This window comes from Cygnus olor, chromosome 1, assembly GCF_009769625.2.
Source record: "Cygnus olor isolate bCygOlo1 chromosome 1, bCygOlo1.pri.v2, whole genome shotgun sequence".
Lineage (NCBI taxonomy): Eukaryota > Metazoa > Chordata > Aves > Anseriformes > Anatidae > Cygnus > Cygnus olor.
In genome coordinates, this window is record NC_049169.1 from 8,165,089 (window position 1) to 8,191,309 (window position 26,221).

General features: G+C 41.5%; 1 protein-coding gene across 3 annotated transcripts in view; it reads right to left on the bottom strand.

Annotated features, from left to right (window-relative positions):
• The window catches only part of GRM3 (glutamate metabotropic receptor 3), a 106,104-nt gene extending 96,646 nt beyond the window's left edge, over positions 1–9,458 (bottom strand). For 2 of the 3 annotated variants that reach the window (XM_040548095.1, XM_040548084.1), the window contains exon 1: positions 8,737–9,458. The gene's annotated coding sequence lies outside the window, so the exon portion shown is untranslated. Of the gene's footprint in view, positions 1–3,870; positions 3,927–8,736 lie in introns of all 3 variants that reach the window. The other variant, XM_040548076.1, reaches the window with a different exon arrangement.
• Positions 9,459–26,221: the final 16,763 nt, after the last annotated feature.

The following is a 26,221-nucleotide window of genomic DNA, read 5'->3' on the forward strand; positions in this document are numbered from 1 at the left end:
AATAGGCAGGTTGAAAGGAGTTTGTGGAGTCTTGTCTCTACGTCTTTACCTACTGCCCGAAATACCAAGATCAGTGACATTTTAAGGAGCAGAAATGTGTCCCACACATAAGGCATTACTGGGTCACACCACTTCCCAGTGCTATGTCTGGATGCCACAAATCACATTTCACCCTTTGGTCAAGAAATCTGTGCTTCAAGTCGTTCCCTAGTTCCCAGGAGGTGGCGTTACTTCCAGACTAGATTCTGCTTCCTTTCATCCTAATGAATAATGCCACTAGGAAGTGTTTATCTGAGCTCGATACCCAAGTCATTAAATCTTCACCCCTGAGCTTTATCCTGGGTATCTGCTTCTGGGAAAAATCTTGGTCAGGTTGACTGATATCATTGAGAAATTCATAGTTTTCAGAAATCTTGAAAATGCTGATAAAACAATGAAAAGAAATCAATTTTCCCTATTCATCAGAGGGCTCTAATGCTGGTGAAGTGCCTGATATTTCAAATAACCTTTCAAATAGTCTCTGAATCTGCTGAAATAAAGACACTTTTCCCACATTTTCCTTCTCTGCCTTTCACAAATGATGGTTCTTTTAACATCCTTCTCTCCACTTTGTTTGCTTAGAGGATCAAAGCTTTTTTATTTATTTCTTTTTCCTCCAAACTGTTTCTGGAGTGTTAAAAAACACCACCAGTATACTGAGTTTACATTACAAACAAGTTAAAATTCCCAGTCTGTCAGAGCTTTTCTCCTAGGATACCAAGGAAAGCAAAGTTCAGCTAAACTGCACAATTAATCTGAGATCACTTCTGAGTGAAAAAGAAAAGGTTGTTTAAAGCAGGGCTGTTCTCTTCTTGGAGATTTAAAGTCCACTTCAGTAAGAAAAATTATTATTCCCTGAAAGTTATCTTGCTTTATTTGTATTCCAGGAGCTATCCCATTAGATCATTGTCCCTTTTCACTCATAAAATCATCTTAATGAGTCAACTGTGGGATTAGCCATATGTAAATAGATCTTTATTGACAGCCGCATTGACAAGCAAACGGATGAAAAAGGGCACGGACTGCATGTTGCTTTTGCTAGAACAGCAGTCACTTTTGTCCTGCCATGAAGACCTTAAGGCAGACAGCTTATTTTTGGGGTAGAAAGAAAATGCTCTTCTTCAAGGTAAATGTACCCTGTAATAATGGTAAGATAAAGAAGTGACTGAAGCAGACTTTTGTGCTGACATACCATTCCCATACAGGCAACCACTGCCCTTGTCTCAACTTTTGAAAGCAAAGAGAGTCGCCAGATAACTCAGGCTAGTGCAGCAGTCCCATGTAGGATGGATGGGCTTGCACCTTTTTTAGAAAATGCATTGTCTGTTGTTCTTTCTGTTTGTCATTGTCATTGTCAGGGCTCTTCTAAAACCCCCGATGGCTGCAAGGAAGAAAGTGAGCAAACACAATTAAGAGAGCTTGGAGGCATACACTGAAAACAGTCAAAGGGTAGATTTGACAAGGGTTTTCTTACAGTATTTAGAGAAATATGATAAAAGAATTCCTATAAAACTTTGTAAATTTTCCAGTAAAATGTCATTTTCTGGTAGTATTTTTTGACAAGTATTTCAAAATGAGGAAAACCAGCCCATTATTACTGTATATGCAAACAATGTGCTGTACAAATCAGCAGTATAAGATATTCTTTTCACACCACTTTGCTAAATTTTATTCCAGTATTATTACACTGATATCAGAGGGTGGTTTTTTGTTGCTGTTGTTTGTTGATTTTGTTTTGTTTTTGTTTTTCCTTTTTACTTTTAAAAAGGAGAAGTTTAGAACACTGGCAAAAAGCATCTGTTAGCAGGTAAAAGTTTTCATCTGTTGTGTACTGAAACATCTGGAATCTTTTACAATGGAACAAATTTGGTGTCAGTTGAAATACAGTGAAAATGTCTTTTTGACTGACTGAACACTAGTAAAAATGCAGTTGAAAGTATGACAAAAAGCCAGAAAGTCTATGGCTATTTTCCTAGCTGCTAGCACTAATTACTCAAATAAAAACAAAATCTCACCAAAAGTTATAAAGAGGTAGGTTTTTTGTTGTGTTGTTTATTTTTTAAAAAACTGCCTCATCATAGCAGAATCAATTATGTTTTTGTATAAAATATCAAATTTTTAAATACTCTTACAGATAAAGATGATTTTTGGCATTCCTTAACCATGTAAGCAGATCCAAGCAACCAAACTATGTTAACACCTCAGAACTGAACTCTCTATGTTTTACTGCACAATATTTTTTTCTTTTTATTCTCTGCTTCCATCATTTTGTCTGTTTATCTGTCCTCTCTTCTCAAAAAATATGTAGAAGCAGTGAGAAGAAAAAAAAAAAAGTCTGAGTTCTGGAAACATCCCCAGAAATTACTTTTCTTTTTTTTTTCTTTAAGTCAGATCTCTTTGGGTGTGTGATCCTAACAGCAGGACAACCAATTTCTGCTAAGCTTCACTATATATTTAACTCACAGTTATGGATATGTGACATTTTCATATGCTATCAGAGCAATTTCTTCTCATGCTTTCCTAATAATTTCTTCACTGGTTGATGCAACCACCATGAATAAAATTAATAATAACAATATAAATACATAATAATAAAAATTACATAGAAATTGCTAGGCAGGAAGTATCAGATCAGGAAACAGCTCAGCCATAACTGCCTTATAAAACATACAGGTAGAAATGTTCATTCAAGTTCCACTGCAAGTTTCCCACCAGGTAGACGTGGCCCATACAAGCAGGAGCCAGTATGGGGTGTAGGGAGCCCTAACCACAACTCCATTACATAAAAGATGGCAACCATCCCAGCACTGTGAGTCGAATATTGAAATGATCAGGAGCTGCTGTGTGTACCCTACACAAATTAGTCAAGGACAGCAAGGTCAGTGATGATCTAGGAGCCTCTCAGGGCATACACTAGCTTTACATAGGGTTGTATTCCTCACCAGAGAAGAGGAGTGTACCTGGCTCACAGTGCCCTTTCTTCCCACAGTAGAAGATTGGGGGTTCCCCAACAGCTCCTGCATCTACTCACACTTACTGTTAGTTAGGTATTGGTGGAGCGGGGAGCTACACATGAATTACTCCTGACAAAAGCCACAGGTGGGTAAAAAAAAATCAGAATATTGTATCTTTTCACCCTCCACTGATTAAACAATATTTAGGAACAGATTTAAAACAATCTTATCTCCCAGCCAGTGATGATGTAACTATTGTAAGCAATTTCCAGTAGCGATTTACTTCTGCCAATTTAGCAATTGATTTAGATGTTGAAATAGGGGGTTGTAAGGTTTCCAAGCCCTTTTCAAATGGTGTACCATACTACACTCCATAGATTGCTTAAGGAGGTAGCCTAAGCTAACTATTCATTTTTATTCTATTCTATTCATTAGAATATAATAGTTCATTGAGAACAAACCTGCAAAGATTATCAAGTCCAAATGCCCTTTATCTTTCTTCTCATGGATACCTTAATTTTAACACACTAATTCTCCTAACACAGTTCTGATTCATGAATTTACTGACTTTGTGGTCACCCAAAGAGCTTTTGACTTCATTCTCCCACAGGTGTGCTTGCTTTGTTTTTCTCTGGACCCTGACTACTTTTTCCTTGACTTCCTAAGTGACTCATCAACCTGCTTTTACTTCCTTTGTTTTTATTGCACTGTCTCTGGATTTTACCCAGAGCTTGTACAAGACTACGTTTCCCCTCCCTCTTCTCAAGGGTATCCTGATTTGTTGATGTGTTTCACCTATGGTCACTGTATACCTGTCACTGTATACACTGTATACCTTGTAAGACTTCTTGGTTATCGGACTTTAAAAATCTTTTACCTTTCTCCTCTCCACCTAGCTTCTTTATCTTCTTTCTCTCTTATGACTTCAAATTACTGTGGAAAAAAAAATAAATCAGTTTTACATTTCTCTACTAGCTTGCCGTACCATCTCCAATGCTGTTCCCTACTTTAGTCAATATGCCTGAATGCAATCCTTTTCCTTACAAAATTTTGCAGTTATTGGTTCCACAACACATGCAATATTTTAGTCCTGCTATTTGGACGACAGGGTAATTTCTGATCTCATCAATGTCAGTTTCTTCTTTGTCGCCTTCATCTGCTTTTACATCTCCTCAGCCCACAACTGACTTACCAGTCCATTTACTTTTCTCTCAGCTTGAATAGTCATCTGAGTGTCTTTACTGCTCTTTCTTTCCTTTCCTATCAAGCTATTTTATCTCTTTATTTTTTCCCATTTTGTCTCCTACAGCTCTTTCCATTTTCCTGAAACATATTTTTGGTCTTCATGACTGTTCTCTATTCACCTTTCTAATGGAGCATTTCAGAGTCTAAGAGCATCCACCAAAAGTCTTCCCCAAGTTCCCATTTCATTTATGAAGTGTTTATAATCCATTCTCTCTGTACACTCTGTCCTCGATGCATATTTAATATAGTTTTATACATGGTCATCATCCTATATTCCTTTGGATTCCTTTGAAAATGACTTTCAAGGTCAAGGTCATCAGTACCATCAAGGTCAAGTCACATGCTAGATGTAAAGTGCTCTGAGGGAAGGCTGCCTCTGTAATTGGGGTTAAAACCATGCATGTGGATAAGCTGGGTCTTAGAAGGTTTGGAAAAGCTGCCGCACTGCTACATAGGTTTTTGATACAACCTATTGATTTACGCAAGGAGCCCATAAGTTCTTACAAAAGCAGTACAGTCACTAACTACCTAAACACTCCCATAATCTCAGCAGAGCTATAAACAATAGCATGATAATGGTTCCAGCTACATCATTTTGTATTTGAGAGGGCCAATATGAGATGAAAGCAATATAGTTCTACAGCCTTTATTTTTGTGTAATTTGGTAAAGCTCTAGTAAATTCTCTTCTCTTTGACTTTAATAGGTTCATTGCGATTTACCCCCATATGAAAATCTGCTGCATTGCTTTAGAAACACAGCTAGGTAGATATTCCTTGGAGTATGTTGTTAAAAATGAACATCCCTGAAACAAAACACTGGAGAACCTTGTTGGACAATAGATAAGCCAGAAAATTCATTTAGGTCACCCTGGATTCTGGGTTTACTTGAAAAAAAAAGAACAAATTGCACTAATCCGTAACAGTTAAAACACATCTAACAAAGAACTGTATTTTTGTCTCAGTGGAAATATCTGACAATTGCACTGAGGCTGTTACCAGGCACCATTATACTCAGGAGAAATTCCTATATTTTTTTTTTTTGTCATTTTACTCCTACTACTAATTAAACTCATGATTTTCAAGCCAATTTGTATTTTCATAAAACGAAATATGTGCCAGATTTTTCTTCCAGTTTAGGGCTAGATTATCACAGTGAAAGTTGGCTTAATGTTCATAGTCAGAGACAGTGACAGTCAGAGATGTAGGAAGATGACATCAGCTGAATACTATGCTCCTTTCCTTCCATCTTTGGAGCATGTCTTCACCACCGTCGGGCTCTGGACATCCAGTGCAGGGTGCAGGGACAGGGTGGCATCACCCTTCTGCTCACCCTTGTCTCTGGCTGCATTGCAAATGCAGGGGTTAAAAGTACAAACTTACTCTGTGCACTAAAGTGGAGAGTGAGAAGATAATCATCTCTAACCTAGACTAAGTTCTAGATTGCTTAAGACCAACTGTCAGTTTTATATCAGCAAGCAGAAAGAAAAGCTGGTCAATATTGCATGATCTTCACGAGAGCTTATGTAGCTTATTGTAGTTACACTTATTCACACACCAACTATAATGCTCTCTGATCCTGGAGCGTGTCAAACGTCTCTGTTTGTTCAGTGGCTTTCTAAGAGTGATAGTATGCCTACAATTTTACCAACTTGAAAAATTCATACTAGTTGATCAATAACTACAATACAAGTTGTAAGAAATGAGCGGCAGAAATCCTGACAAACATTTTACAGGGCTTGGGAAAGAGCTTTCTGAAACTGAACAGAGTGAAGTCCTTTCTGCAGGATGCTAGTGGCAAGTTCAGCATCCTCTTAGGGAGGATCTTGTGCCCCATGAAAGCTTTAGGCTTGATTCTGAAATCACACTGCTAAACCAGGCTGTACAGCTAATAGAGAATTTAGTCCACCAGATTCAAAGTAAAAAATGCAGATTGACCCCAGCATAAATGAGAACTGGGTCACTCAGGTCTTACAGTATTCTACATGGGACTCTGTGAAGCTCAGGATAATTTACTTTCTGTGGGACACTTCTGTGACAGAAGTGCATTTGCATGGAACATCTGTAGAGCTCTTCATTTAAATGCTGGCATGCCTTCTTACACCTTTTCATTTCCATATTCAGCTCTACTTAAGTAATCACTGAATTGAATTATGCCACTATTTCTAGTGCATTTCTTTTCTTTTGTCTTTCCAGTCTAATTAACTAAATTTCTTCCTTACTTTTCAGTTAAGTGTAAAAACATCAAGTGAATACAGAAAGATATTTTACCCCTGCATCTCGCTTTACATTCACTCCTTCAATGATAAAATTAGAATCCTACTCTTAGACGAGGTGTCAACATTTGCCTAACTTTATTCATAGAAGCATATAAGTAGGTCACCAGCACAAGTCACCCAGACAAAGATCAATTGCAATTACAGAAGTGTCTTAGCTCTGGGATGAAATTCTCATTTTAGTGTATTTGATAACAATGCAATTTTGTTTAATTTACAGAACAGTAAAACAACTGGTGCATTTCAATGTTAAAGCACTTTTCATTTTATATACATAATGCAAGACTCTAGAAATAGAGAGAGCAACGGTGCACGGTGTCATTCTCAAAAGAAGCAACAATCAAAAGAGCTACAGAAATTAAAGTATGAATTATTCTAACAGAAGACAAATTAACTTGCATTGTTCCTTAAGTAAGCCGTTTATTAAGAAGGATTTGCAAGGATTGTTAATGATTTCACCCAAAGAGTGAACAGAAACATTACAAAAGTACAATCGTTCCCTTACCCTAAGTGTGAATAAAGCTGGCTTAAAGTGCATTTTTTCCCAGTGTAACTGAGAAAGTTACATTCTCTCGTATTACTTGCATTTATCAACATAAACAACAGCAGAAGATGTCATGATGATCTAGGTGTATTTGGAGAAAATGAAAAAAGGTCTCCTAAAATATGCAGTTAATCAGGTGGGCTGTGTGCTTTTCAAATTGTTTTCATGCATATTTAATCAACCTGAGGCATATACTTATGCAAGATGAAATAGGTACCAGTCTGTGTCCCAGGCTGCTCTGTTTCACAGTCTTCCAATACAGATTTTTTAACACTTGAATTAATTATTTAAAAAAATGCTCAAAAAACATTTTCAGCAGGTGACATAAACCAAGAAAAAGCCAAAGAACTCACAAACTAGCAACAAATCCTTAGCTCAGTTCAATAGTTCAATGCAGTATCAGTAAGATGACTAGATTTTCTATAATTGCTTGTGTTTTTATCTTTTTTACTCAAGATTGCTGAAATACAGGGATGTATGCATTAAGCATGGAAGCACTGAAATAACAGGGGGAAAAAGTCTCCCAAATATTCTCCATTCCCCAAAACCCTACCTACATGCTAGCGTGGAGATACACTTTCTCACACCCACATGTGTATCTCTGTAGAAATGTGAGCCTGACACACACACATAGGTGAAACATATGTAGCCACACACCTACAGGACTACACACAGATAAATATCACCTAGGAATAAACACACATTCCTATGAATCTATACACATATACACCTATATGCACCTAAGCACACACAAGCATAGGTATACACAAACATACATCCAGAGACATGGGAACATAGGCAAGGTGCATACATAAGCACAAACAACTCTAGAAGCACCCACATATACCTATACAGCTAGATGCATACTCACATGGACAGATAGATATACAAGCACATATGAAGGAGAATTTACATTAGCTCTATGATCCCTGCAATTTTCTCCTTTCTTTTTGAAGCCTTCCAATTTTAGGACCCTGGGGTGAACTGGGTCCCTGGGAGACACCTCTGCAGGAGCAAAGCCCTTCCACTTTCTTTAAGGTTCCCCACCTCTCTCCCAGCAGCAGATCCAGGGAGATAAGCTGGGTACCCAGCACAGCTCTCCCAGCTGCTGGCTCGGCACTTTCCAGCCCAGCTTAAGGAACGGGAGAGGACAGCATGCTTAAGATCTCCTCCCTCCACCCCCAAAGCCTGCCTCTATGGGAGCAGGTACCTCTGGGCAACATCTGGACACAGCTGCTTTGCCCAGGGCAAGCCAGCCTCTTTATGCCCACCTCCCCCCATCCAGCTGTGAAGCACTGGGGTCTCCCTGCACCCTACCTCCCCACCACAGGAGTGACAGCCTGAGCCCCCCAGAACCACCCTCTTCTGGCCCCTGGCTCCCATCAGCAAACCTCTTTGCAAAACGCCGCTCTAAACTTTTTTTTTTTTTCCCCATGGCTGCACAGCCTGCAGTCCTCCGGGCAGAGGCTGCATCTCCTCGGGAGAGCAGGATGCAGGGTGCGGGTTGCAGGGACCCGGGATGCAGGGACCCGGGATGCAAGGTGAGGGATGTGAGGACTGGGATGCGGGATGCAGGGATGGATGTGAGGACTGGGATGCAGAGATCCGAGATATGGGATGCAGGGATCAGGATGTGGGATGCAAGGACCAGGACGTGGGCTAGCAGTGCCCAGCTCCTTACCGTGCCGTGAAGGTAGGTCCCGGTGAGTGTCTCCAGCTGCTCTCGGGCATCGCGGGCCTCCTGATGTGCTCGTTAAACATCCACCGGGGAGTCTCACCCCCCAAACTTGCGTGAGCTGCTTCCTCTGGGAACAGTCACGGTCTCTCCCCCCCCTTTGGATCAGATCCCGATGGAAACTCATCAAGGCCTCCCAAGCGGTCGGGGGTAAGGCTGGGAGGGAGGAGGAGAGAGGGACAACGGGAGGGAGACACTACGATCACCAAGTAATCGTCCCCTTCCCTTCCCCTCCCCTCTGGAGCACCCGCTTCCCGTTCCTCCGAGCAACTTTGCCTCTCCTTGGCCAGGCAGCAGCGCCGGTACCAGCGCTGCTAATTGGGGTCCCCTTTCGCAGCCTGGCATCTTTCTAGATCTCCTCTCCTTCCCGGGCAAAGGGGATTGGCGCAAAGCTTTAAATTAGGAGGCGACCTAGAGTTGCAAAGACAAGGAGGGAGAGCCGGCTGGCGTTCGCAGGCTGCCTCTCCCGGCACTCGGGGCGTGCGGTAGCTCTGCGGAGGGCTGCCTGAGGCTTATTCCTACCATTTATTCATTCACTGCGTTCCTACGTCTAACTTGGGAGCTGCCTATTGCTCCTGGCACGGCCGGGAGCGGGGCTGTGGCAGGGAGCCCTTGGAAGGGGACCCGCCGCCGTCCCCATGCTGCGGGGCTGTTTAACGGCACGGGCAGAAGAGCAGTGGGGTCCCGGGGGGGCGGGGGGGGGGGGGGGGAGGCACGGAGGAGGTAAAGGGAGGGGGGGAGAAAAGACACGGGGACGCTGCTGTCGCCTGGCAACCCTGCATCCCTGCCCCGAGCATCCTTCCCTCAGCCGCCTGATTGGACGTGGCCGGGGGTGCCGCCCCTCCGAGGATGCTGCGCCCCAGCACTGCGCCTTGGCGCATCCTCAAAAAGCCGGGAGCGGGCAGGGGACCGCGAGCAGAAGCGAGAGCCGAGGCAGCTCAGGGTGCTGTGTCGCCGTCCTCTGCCTCCCCTCTTCCAGCTTTGCTTCTGCTCTACATCTCCTAGAAAAAGAATAATTTGTATGCATATAGATCCAAATATACAAACGTATCTGTTTATAGATAGATAAGGAAACACATATCCTACATATTCTCCTTGCATTATCTATATATTCTCTATGTTGTCTCTCTATATTCTCTATTTCTAATGCTCCCATAAGGGAAGACAAAAGAGAAATTGTTCCTGGGGAAAGAGCACTCCAGAGTGCAGCAAAGCTGTATGCGAAAGCAAAACAAAACAAAACAAAACAAACAAAAACTACGTTTTGTGGTATATAAGTTTGAAAACCAAAGGGTTACACCACCCAAAATGTTAACGGGAGGTCGTGGTCCTAAAGAGAGAATTAAACACCATGAGGTGAGTGCAACATCAGGGAGGGTGGATGGATTGACTTGCTGCATGGGGCACTCACCGCTGGAATGAGATGTGGCTGCACTGCTCATTCTCTGCTAGGGGGGACGGTGAGCAGCTGCTTCCTGCTGGTACAGTGTGGCATGGAGATGGTGTCTGTAAAATCCCACTACCTCCCTCTCCGTTACAGCTTCTGTCGGGACACGGTGCATTTCTCACCTCTGTTCAGTGGGGAAAAAAACCCATCCAGTTCTCCTGGAGTGCTTCCCCCACTCTCAGGCTTGCCCCCAGCCCAGCTCCCCACTTGCTCACCGTGAGTGCTCAGGTACGACAAAGAAAGAGGCACTGCAGTCAGGAGCTGCAATCCAGCAACTCACGTGGGGCCACTATTGTTCCAGCAGCCCCAGTTCCAGTGAGAAATTAAGCCAATTCAAAGAAAAATGAAATAAAACAACAAAATCTATCCCTTGTTTTTAATATTTTGTGTTAAGTTATTTAACATCTCTTTACTTTTGTGATCTTCCCATTACGTTTCAGCTGCTTGGCTAATTTTATAAGAGTATTTTTCTTGGAAGCCAAGGACATTTGCTAAGATGTGCATGTTAAACTGTTTCCTTAAGGACTTCAAAGTTAAGCTGGAAGCAAAATGAAGTAGTCCAGTTCCTCTCAGGGTTACTCCACTGTAAATTGGATTAAAAGTACATAAGACATTGCAGTAAGATCAGGGTAAACTGGAATAAGTAGGAAATCAGTCTCCTGTCCTTTAAATCACAGCACAGTGTGACAAACAAGTCTGCAATACTTTTTTTTTTTTTTTTTTTTTTTTTTTTTTTTTCACACTCTTGCAGGCTGATTGCCAGGAAAGTCTAGTGGAAAGGAGGATCTGATTCTGCATTGTCTTGTACACAGTAGTCAGGGCTCGAAGTGAGTAGGAAAGTAACTTTTTGGTTGGATAGGATATAAAACCCACTGTGTATGAAATTGGTCACCATAGGCACCAAGTGGAATTTGGCTCAGAGATATTGTAAAATTTTCGGCAGGCAACTTTTGCAGGGGCAAGGCAACCTGGTCACTCATGTCTGTGCTTCGAGACAGATGGCTTATTCTTTTTCCATACTTGCTGCTATGCAATATCTTGTAACAGTCCCTAATGCTGCTACCCCTTGCATTTCCATCTGATTTATGGCTACTGAGAAGCAGGGGAGTAAACCCACCCAGCTGGCCAAGCTGCAGGTGAAGACACGTGGGTTTCAGTCCTACTTTCTGCCAATGCTCTTCCTCTGCTGGTTCTCCTGGCACAGTGGGGTCACTTTTCATCCATCAGAGCACCTATACCAGTCATCCCCAAAACAGATTCTGGTGATCTTATCCAGTGTATGATGGGCAGAACCACCTTTATTTTTTGCAGGGAAAATATCTGTGCTGCTGTTCTTTCTGGGGACAGCACGTGCTATGCGCAAAAGGTGCTGTGAAGATGCAGTCCCCGCTAAGCATGTATTTTCAGACAGTCAGTTACTGAGACGAGTACACACAGTGGTACGACGCAAGGCAATCCAGAGCTCTAATAAGCTGTGCTTGGGTGTTACTAGGCAAATTGCTCACTTGAAGCTAAATTGTGCACCTTACGATACACTTGAATGTAGATATACCCATGGTCAGACACAGCAATCAGACAGCGTAAGGTCTGTCCAGGGACAGCTCTGAGAAAATAATCAACAGCCCTCAATGTCTTTGACCTGGATCCAGAGAAGGAGTCTTAATATGCTAGTTATTTATTTATTTTCTTTCAGACACAATAAAGTAAAAGCAGAATTAAAAGTTTCTGAAATAGAGATATTTTGCTTTTGTGAATTACCTCTTACTGAAATAATAGCTCTAGCAATTTAAAAGAGAGATTCCTTTCAAAGTGAGTTACCACATCATATTATACTGAGCTCACAGGAAGGTTTGATGAGCAGAAGAGTTTGTTTTTATAAAACTCTTGAATGTAATTAATTAACAGGCTTACCACCACAATTAAACAGGTGCATATCTTTTTCTTAAATGGAACTTCAGCATGAGTTTCAAGATTGTACACCTGGGAACTTTCCAATTTTACATTTGATGGCAAGATACTGTTCCAGAAGAGCACTTCGTAGGGTTCCCTAACTTGCTATAAACAGCTGTTTTGAGACACGCTCAAGTTATTTGCAGATTAAAGCCTAAAGCAATGCTTTAGGAAAATTGCAAGTGTGCATGTACAGTCAGTGAGTGATCTATGGATTGGACCCATCCTGCCTGAATAATTCATGAGATCTATGATCTTTCCTCCTTTTCTGGGGACCTTACAGAAATGGACAGGGAATAGGGCCATGGATCAATGAGTTGTTCTGGCAAATTCCCCCCTGCTACTTGATTTCCAACAGCTCTGCAGCTGCTTCCTTTGTGTGTGACTGGGCATAATCCTATCCTGTGGCCAGTTAACCTGAGCTGACAGTGGTGGTCATCTCTACAAGATGAAGCCTGACGTAGCTCAGTGGCTTGGGTCGTCGCACATCAGCTAGAAAAGATACGGCGTTCTCCTGAGAGTCTGCCAATCCCAGGATGCAAAACACCAGTTTGGTGAAAGAGGCAAGTTATTCTCCCATTTCTGGGTAGCCACAGGGATCCAAATGGATCTTCACAACACTGTGGCCAAGGCAGTCTCCATCTCTGGAGATTCATGGGCAGCAAGCTTGTGGTGGCTGACGTGGAGATCTTCAAAGCCCCACACTGTCTGGCTCATCCCTCCCTGCCAATCTTAGGTGACACTGACATAATGCAGAGGAACAGCCCAACAGCACAAGGCTTTCAGAGGAACATGTAACTGTAATTAGTAATTCCAAGGGGAGAGCCACAGTTATGAAAAGTGTGCAGGGTCACTCTGTCATTCCTAAGGGCCTCATGGATCACCACGGACAGTTATGCACCATGCCAAGAAGTGACAATCTAGTGAGTTCTTTTCCTGGGACACACATGAACTTTCTTCTCACTTAACTACACTGGTGGTGGATGAACTTCATCATGAAGCTTGTCATCAAAATGTAATATCTTCTTTTCTTATTGTTAAGTGGTTTTGAAGGGATTTTAGGTTAATACGCATGCTGCTAAAAGCACCCATGTACTTTCCTACCAACAACACTTATCCTCTTGCAGCTGATTAGCATGTGACATGCTAATGTGACATTGTTATTTCCTGTTATTTTCTGGGGTATTGGCCTGACACCAACATGCCTTAAGAATAAGCAATGACATACTCAGGCACTTCTTGGGCAGCATGAGCCTTTTTCAGCCAAAAGGAAGCTCTAACTACAAGGCTCAACCCAGCAAAAACCTGCACATGGCAGAAAGCTGTGCTCCATATCGTCTGTGTAAATGCAACAGCATCATCCCTTTTTCCTCTAAATCCTAGGACCATCAATGCCTCTACCTATCCCTCTCCTCAGCTTCCTTTTCTCCAGCCAAATTTCCCGTCTCTTTCAAAGAGTGTTTCTCTGCCTTTCTTACCTTCTTCCCTCCTACACTTTAGACAGTTGTCCTCACTTATCTGCTGCCAGCGAGGATGTTCAAGTCCATGCTAGTGCACACATCCTACTTTTACACCCCAGCCGTTCCCAAGCCAAAATCCTACAGAAGTTTGTACAGGTGCAGAGGTAAGCACAACTCAGGCTCTGCCTGGTGTATGCCTGGTATGTGCAGCATGCTTCAAACCACCTCTGATGTCCATTGCTCTGGAGCCAAGTTCCACTGTCCTCCCTCAGTCTTCCCTTATCTCTGTGGTATAGGAGGCAATATTTGACTTTTGAGAGGATGCTAGCCTTTCCCAGAAGGAGCAGAGGTCTTCCTCATAGCGGGACAGGACATGGCACAGTAGCACGTTCTAGTCTCTATTATATTCTTTAAATTAATGCAGACAGACGATCCCATTCTACAAAATCCTGCCTGATATGTTTTCCTACCATGAGTAACAGGGTACCAGATACCAGAATCACCTTACACATTTTGCTTTTGACATAAATCTCCTTTACATTCCTCTGCATTATTATTTTCTTTATTAGTATTTGAGCAGTTAGCAATCTGGCTTCTTCAAACTATTGCTTCCTCCCACCCCAAAATCCCCTAACAGCATCTCCAGTCTTTGGAAACATTCTCCCTTCCCCCATCTCCCTTCTCTGTAGGAATTACTGCATTTACATATTTTGTTTAAGGTGCTTAGGAATTATTGACAAGTTTGCTTTGCCCCTAGGGGGTTATGCGACGCTATCAAGCTGTGAGCCACTTAAAGCATCGACTGGCTGGTAGAAGGGATTGCTTGTGACTCTGAATTAGGGCACGGGCCAAGGAATGTAGCACAGTGCTGTCAGGGACTGTGGCACACAGATCCATTTCCTTTATAATCCTATCATATCTCTGACCTACCACATACAGAGCAAGGCAAAAGATCTACATTTTCCCTTTAGCTCAAGAGATGGGCTTCCTGCAAAATAATTTACTCACAGCCCCTGTGCCACTGTTTTGCAAGCCTGAAAACCTTGATTTTATTATGTTGGTGAGTGTATTTCAGACACCCTTCACACTGAGAATCCATCTGGATATACTACTGTCTAAATGTCCTGCTGAGATTCTTCTTTGCCACTAGTTAAAAATGAATGGCTAAATTTATAAACAGGAAGTTTATTGTGTTTGTCTATTGAAAGACATTTTGGATTTTATCTTGGCTGGGATATCTGTTGATAGCATTTATTTTTCTTTTATTTTACTTTCTTTTTTTTTTTTCTTTTTTTTTTTTTTTCCCAACCATTTGATTTTACTAGCACTCCTGAAAGGAACAGCGAGTCCATAGTTAGAAAGCTAAAATAAAAGGACTGAAGTTCCTGGAAATGAGACTGGGAAAAAAAAAGTAAAAATCAGAGGCTAAGGACCTTGACTATCCATTAACAAAGACAAAACACTTTCCAACAAGGAAGGTGTACCTGTATTTGGAAAACTGCTGCTAGCACAAAAATATAATAGAGCAGGTAATGAGTAAAATAGCATTTGGGCTGTTTTAAAACCTTTTTTGAACACTTTTTTTTTTTTTTTTTTCCTGACAAAAAGTCAGAACTCTGTTGTCCTCTTGGATTTAAAAAAGAGGAAATACAGGCAAATTGAGGGAGCTGTATGTTTTTCTTCATCTAGTTCTATTTAAATTGCACACCAGTAAATGTGGTTAGGAGAATAACTTAAGGTTGTAAAGCAATCCAAATTTAGCAAATATGAGAATTAATATGACAGTGGAAACTTAATCCATCTCCCTTGTGCATATGCAAGTTGATACACTCTTTAATTGGTTTAATAGTCTTTTTTCTTTTGCAAAGAATCCCGACACATTCAGCACCTTGAAGAAATAGGACTTTTTGTCACTTATTTGATTTCTCTGCATTATTCTGTGACTCTGCCTTGTATTCTGTGTACTGTTTCATACCCTCAATTAGAATAATACAATCTCCATAAAACATTCAAGTGTTTTTTTGAACTTTTTTCCCCCCATTTACTTCTACTTCATTCCTGAGGTAAGGGTAGGTGGGATGTTGGTGGCTTTTCTTTTACTGGCCTTTTACAAACTCTTTTCCAAAGATGTTATTTTCAAACTTCATAAGGACATATATCTATGGGTCTTTCCTCCCTGCTTCCCATATAGTAAGGGAAGGTGAAATCACCTCCAGATAGATGCTAGAGACGGTGGGCTTTGCTCAGACTTCCTGTTAGAGGGGCCTGACAGAGCTGGCTCTGTGGAAGAATTGGAGAAGAAACACCTCTTCCTTCCTCCCTCCCTCCCTCCCTCCCTCCCTCCCTCCCTTCCTTCCTTCCTTCCTTCCTTCCTTCCTTCCTTCCTTCCTTCCTTCCTTCCTTCCTTCTCTCTTTCTCTCTTTCCCATTCCTTCCTAATAATTCCTAACATCTTCTTTGTCATTTTGTCAGCTGAGTTGGCATTTTCAGAGAACTATCCTAAGCAATAATAGTTAGAGTCCATTGTATCATATGCATAGCTGGAGTTACTTTTTCCTCATCTGCGCTGTTTTACCTTCATTGACAATGACTTTCATCTGCAATTTTATTGTACAGCCAGTCAATTGTAAGCTTCTTTTGTATCTTGTAGCTGTTAGTCTGGCTTTTTACTATTCTGAACACCTCTCTTATGAACAAGTGTCATCTCTCATTAGTCAATCATTTTCAAGATCTTTCCAGACTATGTTTCCTAGACATGTTACTATGTCTAGGTCCTAAAACAGACATTGAGGAACACACTGGGAGTCTTCCTTTATGGTGAAAATTTAACATGAATTCCTATCCTTTGCTTCTTCATTTTTTCAGCTGCTTCCTACACACTCTTGTCATTGCTAAGTATCCTTGAGAGTCTTTTACAAGGAGATTTGTCAAAAAGGTTGCAAAGATTCAAATAGTGTATTCTTTGCTTATGGGCTCCAAAGTGCTCTTCAGACTTGGCTGTCTCCATATCAAGAACCTGTTCTCAACAGATTGTTGTGCACATTAATTAATACTATTCCTTGCCATAGTTTCCTTAGCACTTTTTTGGTCTGACAGACATATTTATTGGTCCGTATTTCTTCAGATTACCCCCAAAATGCTTTTAAACACACTTGACATGCTCTACTCCTTTGGTAACAGAGATGATTTAGGAAATAGCTTACAGACCACAGGCAGTAGGTCAGAAGTTTCATATCTCAATTTCTTTATCACTCGGGTCTGACAACATTTTATTGTTCATTTTATATTATTATTATTATTATTAGTATTATTATTATTATTATTATTAATTTTAATATCTCTGCTCTTGACATCTGGATTTGAGACAGTTCCTCAGACTTGTCACCTGTAAAGTAATGCTTTGGTGACATTGATGCAAAAACCTTCATTTAAGTTTCCTATTATAGCCTTACCATCCTTGAGTGCGTGTCTTCTATGTCTTTGACTATTTATTGTCCTCTTACCCTAGGAGCTTTTACCTGATGTAGTAAAGAAAGAAAAAATACTATGTTCCCTTTATGTTTTTTTGCACCTTAGAACATTTTTTGGCTTAGTGCATGACACTGAAGATTTAAGCATCTTAAAATAATAACTTAAGATACTATCTGTAAGACCAGCAGGCACGCACTACAGAAGAAGGAAAATGTAATAACTAGGGTAAAGATGAATTTCACAACTATTTTTGTAGGCATGAATATTTTGTGGTCATGGGATGGAACCTGAAGTGACTTGTATGAGTACGAGGTGGATGCCAGGACTCCTAAGGTCAATTAAGTAGAATCCCAAAGTATGCTTCCATCTGCCTCTTCCACCCAGTCAGCGATACGGGATTACTTCATCAACTGTTATCATGTTGTCAAAGCTTATTGTAGGAGAGCCTTGCGGAGAATTAAATGGGAAATACTTTGCTGACCCTGCTCAAAAGAATGCTCATTCTCGGATGGGCTATTTCATTTCTGACTCTCCTGACCTTTCTGGTCATACTTATAACATTAAGAGTGTTAGAGATATTACACTACCAGTAAAAAAGACTTTTTTTTCTTTCTCTTCTTTCTGTGCCTGTTTCATATTTCCTGAATTGTTTTTATGAGAGCAGAGAGAGAGTTCAACTTATTTCACCAGAACAGATCAATATATGTCTTTTTTCTTGCACTACAGTAGAAAGATGAAGTTGGATTAGTTGGTTTTATAGCTTACAACTAACTTCCTTTACTTGAGGCTAGGTAGACCCGAAGGAAAACCTGTGCATGTTAATGAATGAAAAGGCTTAAGGATGTCTGCAGAGAAAAGGCACTTTTCCAGCACAACATGGGTCTTATTGACATTATTCAACAAGAGAAAGAGGAAACTAGGTGCTTGCAAAAAGACCTGGCATTATTATTGGCAAACAGTAAGTTACAACTACCTGCACACACATATACAAACACATCCTACTAAGTGCTTGAGATGGGCCTGTGTTGAGAGGTGATTGTCAGAATAACTCTGAGTTTCCTAACCTGCTAGTCACACACAAAGTAATAAAACACTTGTTAAATGTATAAATGCAAATAAACACAAGGACATTTAGAAAAGTCGTTTCTGAAGAATAAGATGATGCTTCTACAGCAGACTGGAATACCTCCAGGTAAAAATGTATGTCAAAAAGCATTATTTTTGAAGAAAAGCATTTGGAAGGACAAAGCTGAAGTTAGAGCTTCAGCTAATACAATCCTGGCTAAGGCTCATAATAGTTCTCAAGCTTATGTAATTAAAAGCATTGTTAAATGATTTATAGATATATACATAATGCATATTACATAAATGTGGTGCATAGTAACCTTAGCTTAGATATGGTGTCACTGCAACAAATACTTTGTGTATATCTTTTCTACAGTTATTGTCAGTCAAAAACATACAAATACTATTGCTTTAAAGCATTAGTGTTGTTTTTCAAGTTCCATGGCCCCACAGAGGACAGGCTTGCAAAATGTGAGTGCAACTCCGTAAGTGATATCACAGCCTCTCAGTAGGCACTGGCGTACTCAGTGTAGACACTGGCTTGTACTGCTGAAGCCAGTCAAGATAATACTCCATTTCCTTTCCAAGGTTCCCTTCCACTGCTCCTAAAAAGTGCATCACAATTTCAGTGCTGAGAAGCACAGCTTTGGCTTCTGAAGTGATTAGTGCATCACATAAGGAAGCACAATGTGAAAATGTAGGTATCCAATCATGTGTGGCATCTCCCATCTGAGTGTGGCAAAGGCAAGGAGCAGTTGTGTCAGGTTGGTGCTGCATAAGCCACAGCAATAAATCCCTCCTACTGGTGAAGCAGATGAGACAGGCAAAGGAAAGATTTGATTTGCCATAGATTATAATGTTAAGTGGTTGATTCACCATCCCTGGAGGTCTTTAAAAGACGTTTCAATGTAGAGCTTAGTGATATGGTTTAGCAGAGGACTTGTTAGTGTTAGGTCAGAGGTTGGACTCTGTGATCTTGGAGGTCTCTTCCAACGTAGATGATTCTGTGATTCTGTGACAATCTGAGGAACTGAGATGGAATGAAAAAGGTCAGAATCCCAGTTGACAGACTAGCTCTAAATTATACTTGCTGAGAATTAGACCTCAAGATTGTGAAGCTCCTATGGTGTAAGTGGGTACAAAGGACAAATCACTTTCAGACCACTATATAGTCAATGGAGAGAACCAACACATTTATTTATATATTTTATAGCAGTATAATTGATGCAATTTTAGGCATATCTCTTAGATGTAGGATGTTAGATGATTCACATTTTTAAACTGCCTTTTTCCTCTGATAATTGTAAAACGAGTCTTGGGGGCCAACTGAAACAGAGCAACACTCTGGGCATTTGACCAGGTGTATACCTCTGTAAATGCTGCAGTTGATGTCCGTGTCTGAACCCTGAAGTAAGCTCTGACACAGGTGGGAATGAATGTAGCAAGGTAGTTGGGGAGGTCTGCAGCCTCCCTGCAGCAATGCTCATCCTCTCTTCCTATCATGAGACTGCACCGTGGCTGGGTCCAGGGGCACGGCCACAGCACAGCCACAAAATCATCCCCTTCTTTGCAGTGTTACTAATACTGACACTGAAGCTGAGAGGATTAGAAAAATTGAAAGAAAGAAGGAAAGAAGGAAAAAAAGAAGGAAAGAAGGAAGGAAAGGAAGGGAAGGAAGAGGAAGGAAGGAAGGAAGGGAAGGAAGGAAGGAAGGAAGGAAGGAAAGGAGAGGAAAGAGGAAGAAGAGAGAAGAGAGAGAGAAGAGAGAGAGAGAAAGAAAGAAAGAAAGAAAGAAATAAAGAAAGAAAAGAAAAGAAAGAAAGAAAGAAAGAAGAAAGAAAAGAAAGAAGAAGAAAGAAAAGAAGAAAAGCAAAGAAAGAAAGAAAGAAGAAAGAAAGAAAAGAAAATCCCTAGTGCTTTTTTTGACTTGGGGCAGCAGAGGACCACAGTAATGGACGCACCTGGTTCACCTTCATTTATACAGTAGCTTCCCAGTCACTCTCATGTATTTAATCCTTTTCTGCCAGTTGGAAGTTGAAAAGTCTGGACTGCAAAAAGTTTAATTACATATTCTAATTAAAAGAAGTAGCAAAACAAAGCAAAACAAAACAAAAGAATGGTATTAATCTTAAGATTTATAAAAACTTACTAAGCCTAAAATTCATTCCTATGTGAGTAAAAGCATTCCTTTAGCAAATGTGAAGAAATAACACTGAAGGCGGGGATAAAACCAACAGATCATAAGTTTTCTATTTTACAGTTATGTGCTATTTGCCTTAGAGACAAAGCAACAAATATTTTTGTAACAGACAAGTATACTGTTTTGCCCTGAATGATGCATTCATGTTTTTCAAATTTTAATGTTGCTAACAGCTATTCTTTCAGTAAAGACACATTTCTGTAAACAAATTCTGTTTACCTTATGTTATTTCCTACAGTGCAAAAACTTCTGCATATATAACTATATTAAATACAGACCTGCAACATGATATGAATGGGATATATTGCAAAGCCTTTTGGTGACTGAATATAAAATGAACTTTGCAGTCTATCACTTGCACTGTTTCTTAATCCATTGCTCTCAGACATTCTATTACCATAAAGCCCTAAGATGCTCCTAATAAAATCATAACAAACACAGCAAGATAAAACCCAAGTCATCTCAAAAACGAGACACACTCTAGGCCAGTTATGTTTTTTTTTAATATATACTTTACTCCCCAAAACCTTCAGTTTTCATAGTTGATGTCTCTTTTTAATGTGGAAGGGAAGTTTATACCATGAGAATGAGGTTTTCAGCTTTTTGAGAAGATTTACCACTTAGTATAGGAGATTTCTGTGTTTCAGCTTTCAATGCCTTCATTATCCAGTCAAAGAAAATTTATTTTAGGTATTTTGTGGGGTTTGGAGATCAGATTCACATATAGAAATTAAGTGCATGAAGACATATTAAGATGCTATCTAATTCAGATTGCCCTTGTATTAATAGAAACTCCATCTCACTGCACCTTTAAAGACCTTGTTTTTGGTGGTTCTGCAAGGAACTTGGGAGCCTGCCTTAGTTTTTCTGCATGGTGTGGAACAACCCAGCACCCACCTCATGACTAAGCCATATTGGCACCAATGAAATGGTTAGGTTTCCTAACCATTGCTTGCCTTAGCTGTGAAGCATGATCCTAACCTACTATGCTTGTGACCTTTTGCAAATACATTTCTTCAGAGCCTACCAGACACAGACACAGACACAGATTTCTAGGTTGGAAGAGACCTCAAGATCATCGAGTCCAACCTCCGACCTAACACTAAGCACTCCACTAAACCATATCGCTAAGCTCTACATCTAAATGTCTCTTAAAGACCTCCAGGGATGGTGACTCCACCACCTCCCTGGGCAGCCCGTTCCAATGCTTAATAACCCTTTCGGTAAAGAAGTACTTCCTAACATCCAACCTAAAACTCCCCTGTCGCAACTTTCGCCCATTCCCCCTCGTCCTGTCACCAGGCACGTGGGAGAACAGACCAATCCCCACCTCACTACAGCCTCCTTTAAGGTAACTGTAGAGAGCGATAAGGTCGCCCCTGAGCCTCCTCTTCTCCAGGCTGAACAAGCCCAGCTCCCTCAGCCGCTCCTCGTAAGACTTGTTCTCCAGACCCCTCACCAGCTTGGTCGCCCTTCTCTGGACTCGCTCGAGCACGTCCATGTCCTTCCTGTAGCGAGGGGCCCAAAACTGAACACAGTACTCGAGGTGCGGCCTCACCAGAGCCGAGTACAGGGGGACAATCACTTCCCTAGACCTGCTGGCCACACTGCTTCTTATACAGGCCAGGATGCTGTTGGCCTTCTTGGCCACCTGAGCACACTGCTGGCTCATATTCAGCCGACTATCAACCAATACTCCCAGGTCCTTCTTGGCCAGGCAGCTTTCCAACCACTCATCTCCCAGCCTGTAACTCTGCTTGGGGTTGTTGCGCCCCAGGTGCAGGACCCGGCACTTGGCCTTGTTGAACTTCATACAGTTGACCTCAGCCCATCGCTCCAGCCTATCCAGATCCTCCTGCAGAGCCTTCCTGCCCTCGAGCAGATCGACACACGCACTTAGCTTGGTGTCATCTGCAAACTTACTGAGGGTGCACTGGACGCCCTCATCCAGATCATCGATAAAGATATTAAAGAGGACCGGCCCCAGTACCGAGCCCTGGGGGACACCACTTGTGACCAGCCTCCAACCAGATTTGACTCCATTCACCACAACTCTCTGGTTGTGTGTGGTCTCTACCACACACAAAATATGTCACAGGGAGTTTGTGATGTGCTTTTTCTGCACCTGAAATCCTGCAGATATTGAGACAGCAGCTCTTGCATCATTTTTAGGGGAAATGCTGATGATTTCCCCTTGGATCTCTCATTTGTGAGCTTCTTTTTAAAGACACTGACAGAATATGCAAGATTCATCTGATGAAAGACAGATATTGATAATGTAGATGTACTCCTGTGAGCTACCCATCCTGAACTCGCTTATTACATGCCTACCTTAGGATGAGGTGAATTGGTATCTGAAGATGCCTTTTCCTCTCCATTGACTCAGGCAACCAGCTCAAGTGAAGGTGACTACCCTGTAAGATTAAGAGAAATGGTTCCTATTCCCAGTAACAATTCTATATTCCTTCAAATGCTTATGTAGAGGACACACTGTGGGGCCACTCATATTTGTAGGGTTACTCATATGCACCAGTGCTTCCTATATGGGTACAACTTGCAAGAGACAGGCAATCAGATCTGGCCCTCTTCATAAAAATGGGCTCACTCATGCTGTTCAGGGATATGATATTTCTACCTTCTTCTGGAAAATACCTGTTATATACCTTTCCTATTGACAGATTATAATTATATATTAATTCATGATAAGATCAGCAAAAGACAAGCAGTGTGAAGTGAATATTTCAGGCCTTGTTGTACTGGAAAATTTGTCTTAGACAGGGTATACAGATCATTCATTTAGAGGACTTGCCGTATTGTTAAGCCCTGTCCTTTTTTCCTTCATCCATCATTTTACCTCTGGTACAGGTCTTTCATATTCCCTCAGCCTCTACCAGACTCTCTCTCCTTTCTAATGACTGCCTTTTCAGTTTCATTGGCGTTTCAATACCATGATTTTAAAGAGCTTCTACCCTTCATTCCCCAAATATTTTTCCTTGAGTGTGTATCTCTTTATGCATCAGTCATTTGCCATATTTTTCTTAAAAATACTTAAATTATTTACCTTCACTCTGTGGATTAACTATATCTTGGTAGCCCTGAGCTGTTCTTTTGGGGACCTATTCGTCATCAAATCAAAATATATTTCCTGCCCCAAAGAACCAACAGAGCAGTAGCAGATGTGGCTTCCTTGTAACTGAGTGCTCCCAGCTGTTTGGATATAAAGTTGTCTATTTTGGGACCTTTTTCATCTCTGAAACTTCATTTAGCAGGATGATGTATTGTCCCACATCTAAGGTGTGAAATGTCTGGAATTCTGAATGAAGACACTGCTGAGAGTTAGTCTTGGTCAGGCATCCAACCTGAAGAGAAATGCCACATAATCATTCATATCTTGACTTTTTTTTTTTTTTTCTTCTTCTTCTTTTGGGTAGCGCCTCCACAATCAGCATATTCATTCTCTGGGTCAGTCATCAGAGTCACCTTCATTGCTCCAAGTGACTGCATAGGAAGCCTAGCTTCCCAGTTAGAATAGCTGTTATATTTATTTTCAGATGTTACCATACTTCAGTGCCTGAATAGATGTCTTGGACCTTGGTGTCCTCTTTAACAGTCCAAACACAAAGAAACAACTGCAAAGGAATCCAGTATTTCTTAATCATAAAATGTTTGAGTTTTGCTTCTCGATTTTGGAAAGCCTGAGGCTGCCAGGTTTGTTATAATATCTTTTTGTTATACTTCTCTGTTCTCCATTAAGCCTTACCTCTTCATGCTTCTCCTCCTGCACAAGGTTTCTTTATCTCATTTTTACAGAGACTACACTGCAACAATTCATTCTGTCCAAGCGCGTATTAAAATCAGCACTCTTCTTCCAGGGTACATTTACTTGTAGACAAAAGGAGATAGAAGAACAGGACTTAGCAAAGGATCTCAGAAGCTTGTTTTGATGCTGGGAACAATTGCTCTTTCTTATGTGACTGTGGAGGAAAAGCTTTTTTTCTTCTTATTTTTTTTCCCATCCCATGCTTTTGAGTGGTGAGATTTTCAGTAACACCACAAATACTTAAAAATGGGACTGCTTTTGAAGTGACACCTCATTTCCTTTTGATTAAAGAGCCAGTGTAATTAATCGATCCTCAGGTACTGAAAGCTTTACTTAATGATATTTGAAAATTCTATGCAACTTGTTTCTCTAAAGTAAGGGTTTGTTTGCTTTGTTGTTTTGTTAACAGCCAAAGAAGGACCAGAGATAACACTGGTCTGTTATTTGATGAGGAAAATCACCTCACAAATAGTGACTTAGATTAACCAGAGATGTTTAATGCCTTCTTTGCCTCTGTCTTTAACACTGATGATGGCCCTGGGGCCCCCAGAGCCCTGAGATAGAGGATCATGAGTGGAGGAACAATAAACTCCTAGCCAACTCTGAACTTGTGTGGGATTTGCTGCTTCAGCTGGATACATATAAGACTATGGGGCCTGATGGGATTCATCCCAGGGTACTCAAAGAGATCACTGATGTAATCATGGGATTTCTCTCAATTATTTTTCAGTGGTTTTGGGAATCTGGAGAGGTTCCAGTCAACCAGAAGTTGGCAAATGTCCCTGTTTTCAAGAAGGGCAAGAAAGAAAATCCTGGTAATTACAGGCCTGTCAGTCTTAGTGTCTGCAATACTTACAGGGCAGATTATTCTGAGTGTTATTGAAAAACACTTGAAAGACAATGCAGTTATTGGTTATAGCCAACAAAGGTTCACAAGGGGAAAGACTTGTTTAACTAAATTAATTTCCTTTTATGACAAGGTTCCCCACCTAGTTGACCAAGGGAAGACAGCTGATCTATTTTGTTTTTTCAGTGGATGTATTTGGATGACGCTTTTTGGATTTCAGCAGGCCTTCAATACCGTTTCTCTAAGGATCCTCCTGGACAAAATGTCCAGCATACAACTAAACATAATGTGATGGGTAAATAACTGGCTGATAGGTTGAGTTCAAAGAATTATAGCAAGTAGGGTTACATCAGGCTTGTGGCTGGTAACTACTGGGGTTCCACAGGGCTCCATTTTCAGGCCAGTTCTCTTTAATGTTTTTATAAATGATCTGGATGCATACTAAGTAAGTTTGCAGATGATGCTAAATTAGGAGGATCTGTTGATTCCCCTGAGAGTAGAGAGGCCTTGCAAAGAGATCTTGACAAATTCAAGGGCTGGGCAATCACCAACAATATGAAGTTGAACAAGGGCAAGTGCTGGATTCTGCACCTGGGAAGGGGGAACCCTGTCTGTACGTACAGACTGGGGTCTGAGAGGCTGGAGAGCAGCCCTGCAGAGAGGGACCTGGGGGTCCTGGTTGACAGCAAGCTGAACATGAGCCATCAGTGTGCCCTGCCAGCCAGGAGGGCCAACCATACCCTGAGGTTTCTCAGGCATGGCACTGCTAGCCAGTTGAGGGAAAGGATTGTCCCACTCTGCTCTGTGCTGGTGTGGCCTCACCTTGAGGTCTGTGTGTGGTTTTGGGCACCACAATATAAGAAGGACATAAAACTGTTAGAGAGTGGCCAAAGGAGGGCTACAAAGGTGGTGTATGCTCTAGAGGGGAGGACGTATGAGGAGCGGCTGAGGTCCCTCGGTTTGTTCAGCCCAGAGCAGAGCAGGCCGAGGGGAGGCCTCATGGCAGCCTGCAGCTCCCTCATGACGGGAGCGGAGGGGCAGGCGCTGAGCTCTGCTCCCTGGGGACTTCGACAGGACCCGAGGGAATGGCATGGAGCTGGGACAGGGGAGGGTCAGGCTGGGTGTTAGGGAAAGGCTCTGCACCAAGAGGGTGGTCGAGCATTGGGACAGGA